General features: G+C 40.8%; 1 protein-coding gene and 1 long non-coding RNA gene across 2 annotated transcripts in view; both read right to left on the bottom strand.

Annotated features, from left to right (window-relative positions):
• sytl5 (synaptotagmin-like 5) overlaps positions 1–20,000 on the bottom strand; it is a gene marked incomplete at both ends in the record, with an annotated part of 153,955 nt that overhangs the window by 130,776 nt on the left and 3,179 nt on the right. The window lies entirely within an intron of this gene.
• On the bottom strand, positions 3,357–11,096 carry LOC311228822. Its single transcript, XR_014619695.1, has 3 exons — positions 11,013–11,096; positions 10,627–10,684; positions 3,357–3,627 (listed from the first exon to the last, which is right to left on the bottom strand). It is a non-coding gene; the product is annotated as an uncharacterized lncRNA (long non-coding RNA).

Genomic DNA, 20,000 nt, shown 5'->3' with positions numbered 1-20,000 from the left:
CATTTTGCGAATGAACTAGCTGGGTACCCAACTAGTTCATTCGCAAAGATGACCTAGCTAGCTGGGTACCCAGCTAGTTCATTCGCAAGGATCATTTTGCGAATGAACTAGCTGGGTACCCAACTAGTTCATTCGCAAAGATGACCTAGCTAGCTGGGTACCCAGCTAGTTCATTCGCAAGGATCATTTTGCGAATGAACTAGCTGGGTACCCAACTAGTTCATTCGCAAAGATGACCTAGCTAGCTGGGTACCCAGCTAGTTCATTCGCAAGGATCATTTTGCGAATGAGCTAGTTGGGTACCCAGCTAGTTCATTCGCAACCTGCGAATGAACTAGTTGGGTACCCAGCTAGTTCATTCGCAACCTGCGAATGAACTAGCTGGGATGAGTAGCAACGTCTGGGGGCGGACGTCTAGGGGCGTGGTACATGACGCAGATGCTGGTATTTGCATTTCAATGACAGAGCGCATTTGATTGGGTCATTCTGAAGTCTGGGGGCGGGGCGGACAGCGGCCGTGGTTCAAGTTTGCAGTTCCGTTCAAATATAGTTGCGTCTCAAGATTCAACGTTACAGTAGTATAGTAGAGAAATGGCTGAAGTTGTTAGAATGTATGGCAATCTGTCTGACAAGGATATGCGAGATTTGTTGATAGAAAACGGAGAATTGAAAATGATTTGAGAGAATATACTTTATTAATCACCAAATGGGGAAATTGATTGCCACCAGACGTATGTAACATACAACACAAACAAAAAAAATATTATAATAGAATACGGCAAAGTGCTTCCAGACAACACATATGGATTAAAGAAATTAAATAACACACTATATATATTCTCAATGGCTTTCTTGCAGGGATGTACAGAAGATTCATTTGAGATGGCAGCGATCTGCCGATACTGTAGAATATTAATACAATAATAACTAACTACTACACAATTAGTATGTACGTTTATTATCTTTGTATTGCATGTTCTTTGCATGTTTTGTGTTCACATCAACCTGCAAAGGGACTAGATGGAAACCGTTTATACAGTAACCATCCACTTAACGTTTTATATTCACTAGGGATGCTCGATATTGGCTTTTTTACCGATACCGATATTCCGATATTGTCCAACTCTTAATTTCGATACCGATATCAACCGATACCGATATATGCAGGGTTTCCCCCCAAAAAACGGAATAATTTCAGGTAATTAATAATTTCACTGGATGCATTCAAAAGGCTTTCTAAATGTAAGCATTATCTGTGCAAAATATGATAATTAAAAAAGTAAAAATTAACATTACATATCTCTTGTTGTTGAATTAAACCAACATGCATACTTTTGACAATAAATCAAATAAGAATTGGTTCTTACTTGCTTGCCTGGGTAAATAAAGGTTAAATAAATGTAAAAAAAAAAAAAAAAAAATTTACCGATACCGATATTTTCCGATATCACATTTTACTGCCGATATCGGCCGATAATATCGGACATCCCTAATATTCACCATAGTGACTTACCGTTTTTAATAATACAGTAACCAGGTTACCATCCAGTGACTTACTACTTTATACAGTAACCACCCAAGTGTGTTAAAGTTTGTAGATGGAAATGAGTTTATAGCTACAATCTGGCATGTTTACATATAAATGTTTATTAAATAAATAAATTTAGTTGAATTTACAGATTAGTGTGATTGAGGTCTGCTCCACAAGCAGAACTGGACTGGAATCAAGAGTATTAATTTATATTTACAGCATATATAACCATAATAATTCTATATACCTACTTATACACCTGCATATAACCCATATAACTATGTATGATAGCAGTGTACAGTGGGGGAAATAATTATTGAACACATCAACATTTTGTTCAGTAAATGTATTTCCAATGAGCGTATTCAAGCGAAATTTGCACCAGACTTTTGTATTTGAATAAAAAATTTACACATGGTCCAAAGATGTTTATTAAAACATAACAAACAAACATTATGCCACATCAATGTGGAACGCCCTACCCACAGCTGTAAAGGAATGTGAATCACTACCCACTTTCAAAACCACTCTCAAGGAGAACCTACTGGAGGCGGCAATTCGAAACTGGCCTCTGTAAATGTCCTAATAGTCCAGTCATTATATGAAAAAACCTAGGACAAATTGCAACAGTAGCAAACTCAACTGATTTTGTATCCTCATTATGTCCTTAGTGAGGGAAAAAAACTCCCAAGGAATCCCATCATGGGAAAGTTTTGAAAACGACCTATATATGTTCATATCGATTATAACAGTGGTGAAAATTTTACTTTTAGATATCACTATAAAAACTCACAAGCTGATTACACACACAAAGACAAGAAAAAAAGTCAATCACAACTTCATTGAATTATTCTGTTTACTCATGCAAATCACACATTATCTTATTTGATATGCACCAATTAGCATACACGCTAGAACTAATCAAAACATTTGATAAAGAAATTTTTTTCTTCTTGGAATATTAGTAGATAGGCTCTGTGGAGCTCAGTCCACGAGGATGGGGCTCAAGGGTTTATGTCCGTGGGGATAGGTCCATGGAGATGGGGGTTTTTATAATAGGCGGAAACTACATATTTGTACAGCATGCAAAACACTACATGATTCTTGCACAAAACTACATGGGCTTAACATAAATTTGGTATGTCTGTATAGGGGAGGCTTGTAGGTACCCATGTAACCCATTTCATTAACATATATTGAGGTAGAAGGCCAAGGGACCATTTGAAAAATGGTGATGGCCATATTTCCCTCCCCAAAAGAAATCATCTTAACTTTGAATAATTAGGTATGTAGCCCCCTTTCCAATGAGGTAACATGACATGGTTGGTCTCATTGGAAACCCGAGGTTGTCTAGAATCAAATGGTATCTTTACTTTTGAGCTACCTCAAAATTTGAACGCGTCACAATCACTGAAAGACAGTGTCGTCAGTGATCCTGCCAGCAATCAAGTACATTGAAAAAAAACACATTTCCCATGATGGGATTCCTTGGGACTTTTTTTCTCTCACTAAAGACATATTGAGGGAGTTTGCTAATGTTGCAATTTGTCCTAGGTTTAGCCTAATTCTGGCCTATAATGACTGGACTATAGGGGTAACAAAACATTGAAAAAAAACACATTTCCCATGATGGGATTCCTTGGGACTTTTTTTCTCTCACTAAAGACATATTGAGGATACAAAATCAGTTGAGTTTGCTAATGTTGCAATTTGTCCTAGGTTTAGCCTAATTCTGGCCTATAATGACTGGACTATAACCCAACCCCCTCCAATGAACAGTTACCCCCCCCCCCCCCCGCCCCACCTACTCAACCCCCACCTCCTCCAATGTACAGTTTCTTCCCCCTCAAATGTATATACTCTCCAATGTATATAATGTCATGTGGGGGGCATGTATCGCAGTTCTATGGCCCTCTTCTCCAATTCTGCTTCAACCATTTTTAGTTCCACCATCTTTTCTCTGGCGCTTCCTGAGGGTGTTGGATTTTGTGATGAGCTGGGCCAGGACCAGGACCCAGCCTTCCCGTAGGCGAGGAAGCCGTTATCTCTTGCTTCAACAGACAGAAAGTCCCCAAACTGTTGAGTAATCACATCACCTGAGACAAACAGAAATACATAATTTAGGTGCATCAGTCAGATACTTTTCATATCAAGAAGCACATTTTCATATCAAGAAACACATTTTATGATAATAAAATGTGCTGAAAACCCCCAGCCCTGCACAATGGTGCGGCCCCTGTTGAGGTCCCTGCTGCGATTGAAGATTTATATGACTCATTTAATTTATTAGGACAATGTTGTCTACTAACTTGGCCAGTGAGTCATCTAGTCTTTATATATGTCTATGGAGGAGACAGTGGCAACATTGTGCTCAGTACTCAGTGAATATGCTCATCGCCCCACAGTGCAGCTCAGGCTGTGTGCTGATTTCCCCGGAACATGTCTATGGGCTGGTGGGACAGCAGGCAGAACCAGGACTCGGTCAGAACCAACAGGTCCTCCGTCTGCTGCTCTGGCTTAAACACAGTACGGCACAGTTTACTACAGGCACTTAAGCATTCTTACTCTCACAACAATAATAAATATATTAAATATTAAATTGAATACGAGTTTTCAGACAAATAAGCAGGATTTCACATTTGATTATAGGACCATGTCTTACCCAAGGTACACAACAAACAAACTAGGCTCATATTGTTTAACGCTTCATCTCCCCTTTAAGGCCAAAACATGTAAAAAAAATAATAATAATTTTTTATATCGGCCCAATCTTGATATCGGACCGATACCGATGTGTAAAGAAACGGCCATATCGGCCGATATTATATCAGCGGCCGATATATCTTGCATCACTACATGTGCCCAAAACACTGAGCTCAGGCCTTCTCGTGTCGCTGCGCCCCAAGCCACCACGACACGCACACACACCTGTAGAGACATCAGTTGTGAGATGGACAGGTTCGAAACTCAATTCTAAGAAATAAATCAACAGTTCTGGCTTTCCAGATTAATTTATAGATGAGGGAAAGTCAGTAAGTAAGAAAAATGAGGTGGCAGAAAGATTCAACAGATTCTTTGTTAATGTAAACTGGCAGAGGAGATAACCCCGCCACAAGGGGGAGGTGTTTCTAATTATTTTATATAACGAAACACAAGTACCATCTTCTTGAGAAAAACGGATAAAAATGAAATTATGGATACTGTGAACAAACTCAACTGGAAACCTCATATCAAATATGTCAGGACTAAATTGGCACGGAGTGTTGGTGTTTTATGCAAGATAAGGCACATTCTAAACCAAAAAACACTGTATACACTGTACTGTACACTCTTCCTATGGTATATGACTATATGAGCTACTGTGCGGAGGTGTGGGGTAATACCTACAAAAGCACTCTACAGCCAATATGCACCATGCAAAAAAAGCAATAAGAATAATCAACAATGTAGGATATTATGAACACACTAATAACTTATTTATAAAGCTACAAGCATTGAAATGTATGGATCTAGTGGATTTAAAAACTGCCCTCATTGTATACAAAGCCAGATACAAACTAATCCCAGGCAACATTCAAAAATGGTTCAGAGACAGGGAAGGAGAATATAACTTAAGAGGGAGAGGGAATCTTAAACAACAAATGGTACACACTACGCTGAAAAGCATGTGCATATCGGTGTGTGGAGTGAAGTTGTGGAATAATTTACCTGAATACATCAAACTGAGTAAACATGTAGCACAATTTAAAAAGCAGCTAAAAAAAACACACATTAGAGAAATACAGAAATGAGTAATGAGGATAAACAAAGTTATGTTATATTGTGTTATGTAGTGCTGTACTATATTCACTGCTGTCAAGTGAATCAATTTTATTTGATTTTTCTCTTTTAAATACCGGTATAAGTAAAAGTATATTCTATATTGTAATATACTAAATTAGGGCTGGGCGATATAACGATAACGATAAATATCGCGATATATTTTAATAATCGATATCGAATATCAAAATAAAAAAAAATCGAAAAATCTTTTTTTTCTTTTACCTGCAACAGGGCAGTTTTAAAACCAGAGACAGTGGACAGACTTGTCTTTCTTGCCTGCAACTTAAAGTAATGGCTTTGCTTGTCCAAATGACAATACTGACCAAATTCAGATTTATTTCTCTCTTGTCCATTTATTTTGTTTGCTTTCTAATTTAAAATACATTTTGAAACCATCTGTACACAGTAGGCTATGTGTGCTAGCAGAACTAGACTCCAGTCACGAGTCACAGTGCGGTGGTTTGTCCACCAAAAAAGCGCCAAAAGATCGAAAATAAACTAGCAGAGCCAGAACAGTTCAACTCCTCTGGAGCCACAGCCAGCAGAGAAGCCGGTTTACTTTAGCTTTTAAACCAGCTGCAGCCTGAGAACTGGAGTGTGAGGGGATGTAACACTGAAGATGGCGGCAATGACAAAGAATTTCTGCAAAATAAACAAACATCTGTTGTTAAAAAAAAAAAAAAAAACGTTTTTTTTTTTTTTATACTTATAACAATTCGATAATTATCGATATCGAGAAATAAAATAAAATTATCATATCGTTATCGCGATATGATTTTTTTCCATATCGCCCAGCCCTATACTAAATTATGTTATATCTAGTCAAATTAATGGAAGAACAAACATAAATGTAAGGGGGTAGGGATCAATAAGCTTAGCTTCCCTCTACTCCTTTTTTGGACATGTCTGCTAACCAAACACATTGCTCTTGACCTTTTGTTTATAATTCCATGTAATAAAAACGGAGCTCAACGCATGCATTTTGTAGATCATTGGCTAAATGATTATCCAGTTTGACTATCGTCTACTACGAGCCACCGTACCTGTAGTACTACTGCTTACAAACTGCCTCGCTACTGTGAACCTGCTCTTGTCGTCACGTCACAACTAGATGTTAAATAAACTAGTCTAGATGGAAATAGGGGTCCACGCGCACCCCCCGGAACTTTTTATGCCACCTGATTTTTCTTAATCCTTAAAGTGTCTACTTTCAGAATCTGCCAGGTGCCAAGCTGAAATAATGTCCGAAAGGCTCCATTTTTAACCCTTTATTGCACCTAACCCAAAACCGAAACATTAAAATGTGATGTAGCAAGAGGCATAACCTTTGAAGTAAACAACATGGAGACAAATTAATACATTTGTCCATACAATTCTGACCGTAGGAATTCAATGGGATGGTTATTTTTGACATGACAACATTTTGACTGTATTTCTGGACAAAAAATACAATACAATACGCATAGAGTGAATATTTGGTGACAATCATTTTTTTTTTCAATCCTCCAAGTGTTTATTTTGAGATTATATTGGGTACCAAGCTGAAATAATGTCTCAAAGGCTAGTTTGAACCCTTTATAGCACCTAACCCAAATTTTTTAAAATGAAAATATAATGTAGAAGAGGCATAACTTTTGAGGTAGACGACTTACAGAGCGAAAATACATTTTCCCACACAATTTTGATCCTAGGAATTCAAGGGGATGGTTATTGTTGACATTTGACAACATTTTGACTGTATTTCTGGACAAAAACAGCAAGAAATGACCAAACGTGTGTATGACCAACTACCTTTTCATTTTTTAAAGCACATAGTGAATATTCTAGAGTTGAACCTTATATACAGCTCAAGCATTACTGTAGATGAAGCAGTTAAATGTGCGTACAAACTTGGAACATCTGATTAACTACAAGAAGCAGCACTCACCCTCAATTCTCACATTATAAAGGCATTCAAAGAGTCAAAGGAGCTACCATGGCCCCCAACTGCACACAAGCTGGATGCTGTGAAAATGGATGAACTGCTCCCAGAGCATCTTGTACCATTTCTGAGCTCAGTGGTGACTGGGACACTTGATGAAGAAAAGTGTGAGAAGACGCAGAGGCTGGTCTATTCGATTACACAAGATGTGTGTCGAGTAGGGCTGCACGATTAATCGATTTTTTATCGAAATCGCAATTTGTAATGATGCAATTATCAAATCGCCTGCCATTAAAAAAAAATTAAATAAATAAGATTTTAACCAGGAAGTCCCATTGAGAGACAAGATCTCCTTTGCAAGGGAGACCTGGCCAAGATGACAGCAATAACATTTGCAATACATCACACAGCAATAAAAATTTGCGATACATCACACAAGAACATAATAAATGTGCATGTATACAATATACAATACATCACATGTAAACACAAAAACAAAGCAGAATAGTCTACATGATAGTAAAAGTGTATAATACAGGGTAATACAGTAATTTTGCAGTTGGGACCCGACTACAGAAAGCAGCAACATTCTTCTTGTAGGAAGTTATGTAATACAGATTTAAATTCACCAAGAGAGACTGGGGTGTAAGTGGATAATGGTCCTGTAGCCCATTCCATGCCCAAGGTGCGAAGCTTGAGAAAGCTGTTCCTAGCTAACCCTGCTCAAGTCAGAGAAAACATCTGAGCCGAGTAAGGAAAGGGTGGGGGGGGGGTGGGGGCATCTCTCTCTACTGGTTCAATTAATGTAGAAAAACGTTGCACTATAAAAACGAACTGGATAGTTGATAATAAACATTTAACTTCATTAGCTGAAGTATTCTAAAATAATTTAAGCAATTCTCCTTTTCTGTGTGTGTGTGCACGTGTCTCATATCTCATTTGATAGTATTTACTGAGGATTGCCAGATAATGTTGATATTTAAACAAAAAAAATTATAATACAAAATATACATGATCATGCAACATAAAAAAAATTGTTGTAGGAACAGTTTGGGAGAGGGAGGTAAGGGGTTTTAGATTGTGTGTTGTGAAGTTTACTTCAGAGAGGGAGAGTAAAGTACAGGGGAAAAAAGGTACCGTTGGGTACCGTACCGGTATCGATTCCCAGGTAAAAAGAAAAATGTTCAGACTCTGTGTCCCGAACAGACCCACCGCGTAGGCCAGATGCAAGCCGCATTTTACAATAAACCTCTGTGGGGCTGCTTAAAAAAAATTATAATCGCAATATCTGTCCGAAAAATCGCAATTAGATTATTTCCCAAAATCGTGCAGCCCTAGTGTCGAGCAGCAACTAACAGCAAGTGAAGTGAAACTCCAAAAGCACATCCTCCTGTGTGCCACACTTCGGCACCTCTATCGAAGCAAACAGGTGAGTGATCAACTAACTTATTGCTTATGAGGTCCTACATTGTCATTGCTCAACTATGCTTCATACAGGTATTTGATATTGATACAAAAAAACATTTGTTTATCTTATTCTTTACAGCTCACAACCATCCTTTCACGACTAGGACACTCGGAGACATACGACTTCAGTATGGAACTTGAGACAGCCATGGCCAATGCTTTTGATGAGATGTCCACCAACATGACCCCTGAAATCACCACTGGCGAGGGAAACACTGTTTTTCACAGCGAGTGGGACAACCTGAACAGAATCACCACCAACGTTCATGGTTCAAATGTGGTAAACAGCGCCGGGGGAATCATGATTCAAGAAGTGAAGGAGAGCCATGTGAGCACCAAGAAAAGGACCCTTCCTCTCTATGACAGGTCATCCAAGATGAGAAGCCTTAAGATCACGCCTCCCGAGACGCTGCCAGAGCTGGCATTCAAAAGAGTTGGCCCCAAATTCCCCAAGAATGCCAACTTTACCCCTGCTGCTGAGGAATTACTGGGCCCCGACTACTGTAGCACACTGCTGGGATTCTACGACTTTACTGGGGAGGACTGTATCAGCGCTTTTAAAGGCAAATGCAAGGTGAATCCCCTGAAGAAGCTGGAAAAGACTCGTAAACTCCACAAAGCTTTCAGGCAGCTTGGTGCAGACTGGATGGTCACTGATGAGCTTCAAGAGGAGATGGAGAGCTTCACATGCATTATGTATGGCCAAGCACGGATGACATCAGTTGACACAGTACGGGTGAAAATGATGAGAAAGATGGTCGGCGCTGACAAAGTCCTGGACTCCAAGTCAAAAGTAGACCTGGAACGCCTGCCAAGGTCCGTCTCATTCCACATGTCCAGCGAGCCTTCTATAAGAGAGCAGACAAGGCAATAATCAAGAGCCCAAAACCACATGATCCAGGCATGGGCTGGGAGAAGACAGGAGAAGAGGAGGTGTTGGAACCGGTCTGGGCAATTGGACCCATCCTCCCTCCTTCTCTTGTTGAGGTACTGGCTCAGAGAGCAGAGTCAGAAGAGCATGCAGCCCTTGACAAGGTGACCGATTACGCCAACAATAACTTTGTCTGTGGGTAAAGTGGATGGAGAGTACGAGCATGAGGATGAAGAGCTGGAGATGGAAGAAATTGAATTAGAAGATCTCTTCAGTGACGATGAGGATGAGTAGTTTAGGTCAGCAAGTTGGTAGTGACATGAAAAGGTAAATGTATTGGTTGTCTACTTCAAAAGTTATGACTCTTCTACATTATATTTTCATTTTTAGATTTTTGGGTTAGGTGCTATAAAGGGTTAAAACTAGCCTTTGGGACATTATTTGAGCTTGGTACCCAATATAATTTCCAAATAAACAGTTGGAGGATTGAAAAAAAAACTGATTGTCAATATATTCACTATGCGTTTGAAAAATAAAAATGTAGTTGGTTAGACACGCATTTCTTGCATTTGTTTGCTGTTTTTGTCCAGAAATACAGTCAAAATGTTGTAAAATGTCAAAAAAATAACCATTCCATTGAATTCCTAGGGTCAGAATTGTATGGGAAAATGCTTTCATTTGTCTCTGTATGTTGTTTACTTCAAAGATTATGCCTCTTGAGTCTTGCTACATCAAATTTTAATGTTTCGGTTTTGTGTTAGGTGCAATAAAGGGTTAAAAATTGAGCCTTTCGGACATTATTTCAGCTTGGCACCTGGCAGACTCTGAAAGTAGACACTTTAAGGATTAAGAAAAATCAGGTGGCATAAACATTTCCGGGGGGTGCGCGTGGACCCCTATTTCCATCTAGACTAAACCCACGGTTTGATAAACCCAAGTGTGTTCATTGACCCACACGCAACTGAGGTACATATTAACAGTTTACACATTTGATGGTAGAAATCAGTTTGTTACCCTCATACCAAGATGGCGGCGGTCTCGTGACGTCAGAGTGTCTTCGATTTCAAATAAACTTGAGTAAAAGATAAAAGCATAGCAGATAGACAGTGAGATTTGAGATAGATAGATAGGAGGACACAATGTATTAATGTAACAGCTAATACAATTTAAACTTTGCAAACTCCCATACATGTAACGTTATTATGATAGATAAGCTGTAGCTGTAGCAGAAAACACGAGACTGAGTCGAGTCACCTAAATCGAAATGTTGAAACAGTGCCAAGCCAACACGAACTCAAAAACACTTTAACCTATTGGTAAACAAACGTATTGTTGAAAATATACACTATGACTGCTGTTGTGACATGTTTAAGATCGTATTGACTAGTTTACACACTCACCTTCAAAGTTTCAAACCGCGGCGCTAACGTTAACTTGTTGATCTTAGCTCTGTAAATCGGGATCTTCTTCTCTGCTCCTATTTCCTAAATGTTGTAACAGCGCCACCACAAACTCGCAACAGCGCCACTTGTGGCCAAAAATATGACGATAGACAGACAATTGTTAAGCTGCATACAGTTGAGCGGTGATAGAATGTGATTGGACAAATGGGATTTAGGGGAGGGGGAGGTGACGCAATTCATTAGTCTTTGGGGGAGGGGTGCTTTTAGAAGTGTCTGTCTTTTAGAATTCACAGTTCAAGTGACTACAAACTTTGATTGATTGATTGAACATTTTATTAACAGATTGCAGAATGGGTACAGTACAGTACAGCTCAATACACAATTGTTAAGGGGATGCAGACCAGAGAAAGACGTTTGTCTTGTTTCCATCAGGGTCCCCCATTTTCAATTCATATAGACATTTATGACATACACAACATACATGACATTTATGGCATAGGGACATATAGGTATTTAGTACTGATACATTTGTGACATAAACGGTATTCAAATATACAGTACTGTTACCCCTAGATCCTGACAGAGTATATACATATGATGGGGAGGGGACTGTACATTAGGAGGGGGTGGGTGGGTGGGAGGGCTTGTGGCTTTGATTGATTGATTGATTGAAAACTTTATTAACAGATTGTAGAATGGGTACAATACAGTACAGCTCAATACACACAATTGTTAAGGGGATGCAGACCAGAGAAAGACTTTCGTCTTGTTTACATCAGGGTCCCCCATTTTCAATCCATTTTCACTGTAACTGAGAAGCCGTCGGTCTTGCTGAGTTTGTTATTTGAACCGAAGAGAATGGACTCTGTTTTGCCCATGTGTAATGATAGTTTGTTGTCGGCAAGCCATATGCAGATTTTGCCTAGTTCTGAGCTGAGGGTTTTTTCAACCTGTAACTTGTTCTTGTCAGAGACCAGCAGGGCTGAGTCGTCCGCAAAAAGGAACAAGTTGCAGTCACAAGCTGACGACATGTCATTTGCATAAATTAGGAACAGTAGCAGACCTAGTATGCTTCCTTGTGGAACACCACAGCTTACTGTGAGGGGGGGGGGGGTAGGGTACCGTTTACCTCCACCATCTGCTCTCTCCCCTCCAGGTAGGATTGCATCCAGCTCACTGATAGACTATCAAAACCAATTGCTTTTAGCTTGTCAATCAGAATGGTGTGATTGACAGTGTCGAAGGCCTTTTGTAGGTCCAGCATGACCATGCCGCAGTATTTGCCCGCGTCCACCTCTTGCTTGATGTGGTCGTTCAAATAGAGAAGGCATGTGTCAGTGGAGTGGGATGTTCTGAAGCCAGATTGGAATTCGTAGATTAGATTTTTATCCGCGAGGTACTTTTCGACCTGTTCGTATACTATTTTTTCCATGACTTTCGAGATGGATGTAAGGATAGAAACAGGGCGGTAGTTGCCTGGGTCTAATTTGCTGCCCTTTTTGTGCAGGGGTGTTACTCTCGCAATTTTGAAGTCCTTGGGGACGTGTCCCTGTTTTATGGAGAGGTTTATTATGTGTGTGATGACTGGGGTGATGGCGGCTGCTGAGTCTCTGAGGAATTTGGAGGGGATGTTGTCATGGCCAGTGGCCTTGTTCGGTTGGAGGGCGCTCAGTTTTTTGAGTACCTCATCTGTATAGTTACCATTTCCAGTTTGAAATCGTCTTTGTGGACGCCTAGGTTCTTGTAGTATGCTACTATGTGTTCTACCCCATACTGCCCTGAGTGGGAGGGTAGTTTGTTTATCAGTGTTGTGGCTATGTTTGTGAAGAAAGTGTTTAAGTAATTGGCTACATCCAGTTTGTCTGTGATGAGCGTGTTGTCCGTCTTTATGTTTATGTTTGAGAACCTGATTTTAAGTTTTTTACTGCAGCCTAGTTGATTATTGAGTAATTTAAAAAGTTCATGTGGTTTATTTTTGTTTTCCTCAGTTTTGACATTGATGATTTTTTTTTGCAGTTTTTATCATGGAGTTTACGTCATTTCTTAGTCTGTTTCTTTCTAGTTTGAGTTCAGTCACATGGGCTTGGAGTTCACTGCTTGTGCTTTTGGTAAGCTTTGACTGACTTTTACTTTTACGGTCAGTATTTCAGTGTGCATCCACGGCTCAGCGCAATTTTTTACCCTGGTGGTTCTTAGGGGGGCCATGTTGTTTAGTATTGTTGAGAATTTGGTTTTGAAGCCAAGCCATGTTTCTTCAACCAGTGTACCATTGAGCTCATCTGACCAGTCCAGGCTCTCCAGTTCAAGGTTAAAGGCCTCGCTAGAGTAGGTTTTGAGGTCTCTAGATGTGACTGTTTTGTGACAGCCAGCCTTTTGTTTGAGCTTTTTGCGGGTACAGAATATCATGGCGTTCTATCGCCATGCTCTAAGACAAACTCTAACCGAAAACCAACTTCGAAAGAGTGCCTAAGCAGCAAAAAAAAAAAAGAGAGTGACTGATAGTGCCATCTAGTGGTAAGGTAAAAGTACTGTATTACAACACTCTCACTTAATTTTACAATGGCATTCAAGTCCCTTTAAATAATATTACAACACTCCCACTTCATTTTACAATGGCATTAAGTGCCTTTAAATAATATTACAGCGCCATGCTCTCCTTCATAAAAAGAAACGTCAAGAAAAAATATATTTTAAACAGCAAAAAAAAATACTTTTTACAATGCTTTTACTGGAACTCTTTTTCACATTATTTCAGACTTGCTTTGACTAGGCAGCGTTCGGCGTTCACCTGTCAAGCACAAATAACCACTCTATTTTACATGTGAATTACCAAAGTGCCACTTAACCCTTTCACTGCCACACGACAGAAGGTTAACCCAAATTAAACAATTACATTTTTTTTGTATATATATATTGAACAATTAACAATATTCCTGTGAATGCATGAGTACACTGAATGAATACTGAGAGTATTACTGGCATAATAGATCATGTAAATAGAATTCTTACAATTTCTGGATTAATAAACCATCCTCTGACAAGCATGTTCTTGAATAATTTGTGTGTTTTTGAAACTCAATGCCTCTTATCACCTCTGTGGGGGGTGAGTGGGCTAATAATTCACAAATTATATTGTGGTGCAGGTATTCTAGCTAAACAAAACAGTGATAATGACACTTTTGAATGGTGTGAATTTAGTCATTGTTAGTATAAATAAGAATAATCAATTTTGTAATGTTGGGCAATAAGGCATAACAATAGAGCCTCTTGATTGATTGATTGATTGAAAAGTTTATTAACAGATTGCAGAATGGGTACAGTACAGTACAGCTCAATACATACAATTGTTAAGGGGTTGCAGACCAGAGAAAGACTTTCGTCTTGTTTACATCAGGGTTCCCCATTTTCAATTCATCATAACATATATGACATACAGATAGACAGTACATCTATACATTTATGACATATCAGATTTGCAAATACAGTACTGTTTGTGATACAAAAGTGTCCAGAAAAAGAGTGTATTTGACGTAGAAACTACATTGGAGGAGGTTGGGTGGGGGCTGTACATTGGAGGTGGGGGGGGGACACACATTGTACACTGTACATTGGAATACTGACAAAGCCATACTTGGTCATTTATTGTACAACTGGGTTAGGACATTTGTAGGGGCCAGTTTCGAATTGCAGTCTCCCGTAGGTGTTTTTTGAGAGTGTTATTGAAAGTGGGTAGTGATTCACATTCCTTTACAGCTTTGGGTAGGGCGTTCCACATTGATGTGGCATAATTGCTAAACGTGTTTAGTCCCTTGTTTGAGCCGAATCTGGGTTTTACATGATTTGTGGAGCTCCCTCTGGTGTTGTGATCATGGTATTCACTGACCTTTGGGAAGTATTTTGACATGTACAGAGATACATGAGAGATATTTAGAGAAAGTAGATAGATTTTGGGGGGGAATTGTTAATTCTACTTAAACTTAATGCAACATCTATAATAGTAAATATCATTCAGAAAACAATATGTTGGGTAGGAGTGGGGGGGGGGGTTGGGTAGGAGGGGTGGGTGGGGGACACTGTACAACTGTACAAACAACACTGTACATTGGATTATGAATGAATGTGGACTGTTCCATCAGAGGGGGGAGCTTCGATGGTCATGTAAGTGGCTACAGACCGCTGCACTTAAATATAAACATTAGTCTACCTGGAGACTCAATGAGGTAATTGTAGATGTCGCCATAAGACGCGTCTGGCCATTTAGTGGGATCATTTTTTCATTATCCTGTTCGGCTGAAAGGACATTGGCCACCGAAGCTCCCCCCTCTGATAGAACAGTCCACATTCATTCGAGCGTCATCTCGCGTCGTCCAGACTCCATGGGCACTCTGCGCATGTCCATGCGGAATAGGTGCTTTAAAATGGGCTTTTTCTCTGCCGATTTAGTTCTGATCGATTAGTTATGGGTCACGCCGTGTTCAGGAGAGCGAGGCGCATAAACGTCTATTCGATCATGTCTCTAGCACCCCCACAGCCGTATCGGCAACCACTTACATCACGGCTCTCGTCCACATTCATTCATATGCTCCCCCCGCAATCTCCTCCCCGATTTCAATGTAACGCGGAAGTGTAGTGGTCCATGGCTCATGCCCCCTCCCCACGGAATTCCACCACCAGGCGACGCCAGCAGATCAACAGGACAAAGAATCTCACACCCCCCCCCCTCCCACACACGGTCCAAATAATAACAACACAGCCCCACCCCCCTCCCGTCGCGGGACACCCACCTTGATCAAAGGATCCCCCACCCCCCCTCCTTTCACCAGCAGAGGACAAAGGATCATCCCCACCCCCCCTCCTAACATCAATGAACACAGGACCCCATCCCTACCGCCACAAGATCAACCACACGGACTAGGATCCCCCACCCCCCCTCCGGACATCACAGAGCCCCCCCCCCCTTCCCACAGAAGAAGAATCCTACCTGTATCTCAATGATATAGACGACACAGCAGATAAAAACGGACTACATATCTTTCATCTTAATGTAAATAGCCTCAGGCACAAACTGGCAGAAATAAGAAATCATTTCAGTAGCGGAAAGGTAAACATAATATGTTTCTCAGAAACCAAACTGGACCCATCAGTAACAGACCCGGAAATTGAATTAGAGAACTATTCTTTAGTCCGCAATGACAGGAACAGGCATGGAGGAGGTGTCTGTATGTACATCCATCAAGACACCAAATTTATTAACCATACAGACCTAGATCATGAGGCTATTGAAACTGTTTTTGTAGAAATTCTATTTGAAAGGGCTAAATCTGTTCTAGTCGGCACAATTTACAGACCGCCAGACCAAAATGGCTTTTATGACGTGTTGGATGAGTGCTTAGCTGGAGTTGAGGATACAGAAATGATTCTTATTGGGGATTGGAACACGGATATGCAACAAAAAGATGCACCCGTCTTCAAATCCTACAATAGGTTTTGTGATCTGCACGGCCTCAGCCAACTAATCACACAACCCACACGTGTGTGTGAGTCAACTCAGACTACCATTGACCTCATCCTGACCTCTGACAAGTCCAAGATCGCCAATAAAGGGGTTATAGCATGCGGGTTAAGTGATCATTATATGATATTCTGTACCCGCAAAAAGCTAAAACAAAAGGCTGGCTGTCACAAAACAGTCACATCTAGAGACCTAAAAACCTACTCTAGCGAGGCCTTTAACCTTGAACTGGAGGGTCTGGACTGGTCAGATGAGCTCAATGGTACACTGGTTGAAGAAACATGGCTTGGCTTCAAAACCAAATTTTCAACGATACTAAACAACATGGCCCCCCTAAGAACCACCAGGGTAAAAAATCGCGCTGAGCCGTGGATGCACGCTGAAATACTGACCGCTATGAAAACCAGAGACAAAAAATGCTCTGAGTTTCGTAAAAGTCAGTCAAAGCTTAACATAAGCACGAGCAGTGAACTCCAAGCCCACGTGACTGAACTCAAACTGCAAAGAAACAGACTAAGAAATGATGTAAACTCCATGATCAAAACAGCAAAGAAAAAATTCATCAATGACAAAACCGAGGAAAACAAAAACAAACCGCGTGAACTTTGGAAATTACTCAATAACCAACTAGGCTGCAGTAAAAAACTTAAAACCAGATTCTCAAACATAAACATAAAGACGGACAACACGCTCATCACAGAAAAGCTGGATGTAGCCAATTACTTAAATAGTTTCTTCACAAACATAGCCACAACACTGGTAAACAAACTACCCTCCCACTCAGGGCATTATGGGGTAGAACACATAGTAGCTTACTACAAAAACCTAGGGGTCCACAAAGACGACTTCAAACTGGAAATGGTAACAACAGATGAGGTACTCAAAAAACTGAGCGCCCTCCAACCTAACAAGGCCACTGGCCATGACAACATCCCCTCCAAATTCCTCAGAGACTCAGCAGCCGCCATCACCCCAGTCATCACACACATAATAAACCTCTCTATAAAACAGGGACACGTCCCCAAGGACTTCAAAATTGCGAGAGTGACCCCTCTGCACAAAAAAGGCAGTAAATTAGACCCAGGCAACTACCGCCCTGTTTCTATCCTTACCTCCATCTCGAAAGTCATGGAAAAAATTGTATACGAACAGGTCGAAAAATACCTTGCGGAAAAAAATCTAATCTACGAATTCCAATCTGGCTTCAGAACATCCCACTCCACTGACACATGCCTTCTCTATTTAAACGACCACATCAAACAAGAGGTGGACGCGGGCAAATACTGCGGCATGGTCATGCTGGACCTACAAAAGGCCTTCGACACTGTCAATCACACCATTCTGATTGACAAGCTAAAAGCAATTGGTTTTGATAGTCTATCAGTGAGCTGGATGCAATCCTACCTGGAGGGGAGAGAGCAGATGGTGGAGGTAAACGGTACCCTATCCCCCCCCCTCACAGTAAACTGTGGTGTTCCACAAGGAAGCATACTAGGTCCGCTACTGTTCCTAATTTATGCAAATGACATGTCGTCAGCTTGTGACTGCAACTTGTTCCTGTTTGCGGACGACTCAGCCCTGCTGGTCTCTGACAAGAACAAATTACAGGTTGAAAAAACCCTCAGCTCAGAACTAAGCAAAATCTGCATATGGCTCGCTGATAACAAACTATCATTACACATGGGCAAAACAGAGTCCATTCTCTTCGGTTCAAATAACAAACTCAGCAAGACCGACGGCTTCTCAGTTACAGTGGGTGACAATATTGTCACAAGGAAAGAAGATATTACCTACCTGGGTTCCATCCTAGAGGCAAATCTTTCCTGTGACAAAATGGCATCCAATGTAATAAAAAAAGTCAACCAACGAACTCGTTTCTTGTACCGGATCTCCTCACTGGTAAACAAGAATACCCTGAAGACTCTAGCAGGAGCACTCATTCAAGGGTACTACGACTATGCTTGCACCTCATGGTACCAAAGCACCTCAAAGGCGCTAAAAACAAAATTACAAACATCTCAAAACAAACTGGTCAGACTACTGCTTGACCTTACCCCTAGAACCCACCTCACCCCTGCCCACTTTGACAACCTAGGATGGCTTAGAGTAGACGACAGAGTACAGCAACTTGCAATGGGCCTGGTCTACAAGATACACTACACGACCAAGGTACCCATGTACATGACTAAATACTTCCCAAAGGTCAGTGAATACCACGATCACAACACCAGAGGGAGCTCCACAAATCATGTTAAACCCAGATTCGGCTCAAACAAGGGTCTAAACACGTTTCGCAATTATGCCACATCAATGTGGAACGCCCTACCCAAAGCTGTAAAGGAATGTGAATCACTACCCACTTTCAAAAACTCTCTCAAAAAACACCTAAGGGAGACTGCAACTCGAAACTGGCCCCTGTAAATGTCCGAGCACAACCCCCGCCAATGTACAGTAAATTACCAAGTATGGTCTTGTCAATAATCCAATGTACAGTGTTGTTTGTACAGTTGTACAGTGTCCCCCACCCACCCCTCCTACCCAACCCCCCCCCCCCCACTCCTACCCATACCCCCCCCCCCCCCGCACTCCTACCCCCCCCCCCCCCCCCCCCAACCACCTCCAATGTACAGTCCCACCCCCACCTACCCAATCCAATGTACAGTTTCTACGCCTAATGTATATACTCTGTTCTTTCTGGACTCTTTTTGTATCACAAATACAGTACTGTAATTGCAAATCTGGTATGTCATAAATGTATAGATGTAGCAGTACTGTCTATCTGTATGTCATGTATGTCATATATGTTACGATGAATTGGAAATGGGGGACCCTGGTGGAAACAAGACGAAAGTCTTTCTCTGGTCTGCATCCCCTTAACAATTGTATGTATTGAGCTGTACTGCACTGTACCCATTCTGCAATCTGTTAATAAAGTTTTCATTCATTCATTCATTCATTCGTTAAACACTAAAACTACGATACCCAGAGCTCATCGCACAAACCGGAAGCGAATATACGTCATCTTTCCTCGCCACGTCCTTTAACTATTCCTCACCGGCAACTTATCCAATTTAAAAGAAAATTAAAACATCTTTTCAAAATCTTTCTTCACATCTAGATTTGTAAATTCCACATAACCTTAGATGTTGTTCTTTAAACATTACGTAGGCCCCTTACCCGCTCGCGAATTGAACACCACCCCATACGTTAGGCTAAAACCAAAGATTTTCGTCCATCAGCCCGTTTTAAACAGCGTAAATACGACATTTCTCTCCGTTTTAAAGCAATCAACTTATATACGCCAACTCCCGCACACCTTAGCTAGTATCCCTCCGTTTTGAACAACAATCCGACGGTCGCAACATATTTTAAAACACATAATTTGTTGAGCTGGGGACTATAAACAGAACCGTGCACGGAAAGGGCTGTAGCGTATTTCTGTATGCCTAGCCCTGCCCCCCAGACTTCAGAAT

Source organism: Notolepis coatsorum, assembly GCF_963971535.1.
Source record: "Notolepis coatsorum genome assembly, chromosome: 5".
Taxonomy (NCBI): domain Eukaryota; kingdom Metazoa; phylum Chordata; class Actinopteri; order Aulopiformes; family Paralepididae; genus Notolepis; species Notolepis coatsorum.
This window is presented reverse-complemented; position numbering and strand designations above follow the sequence as displayed.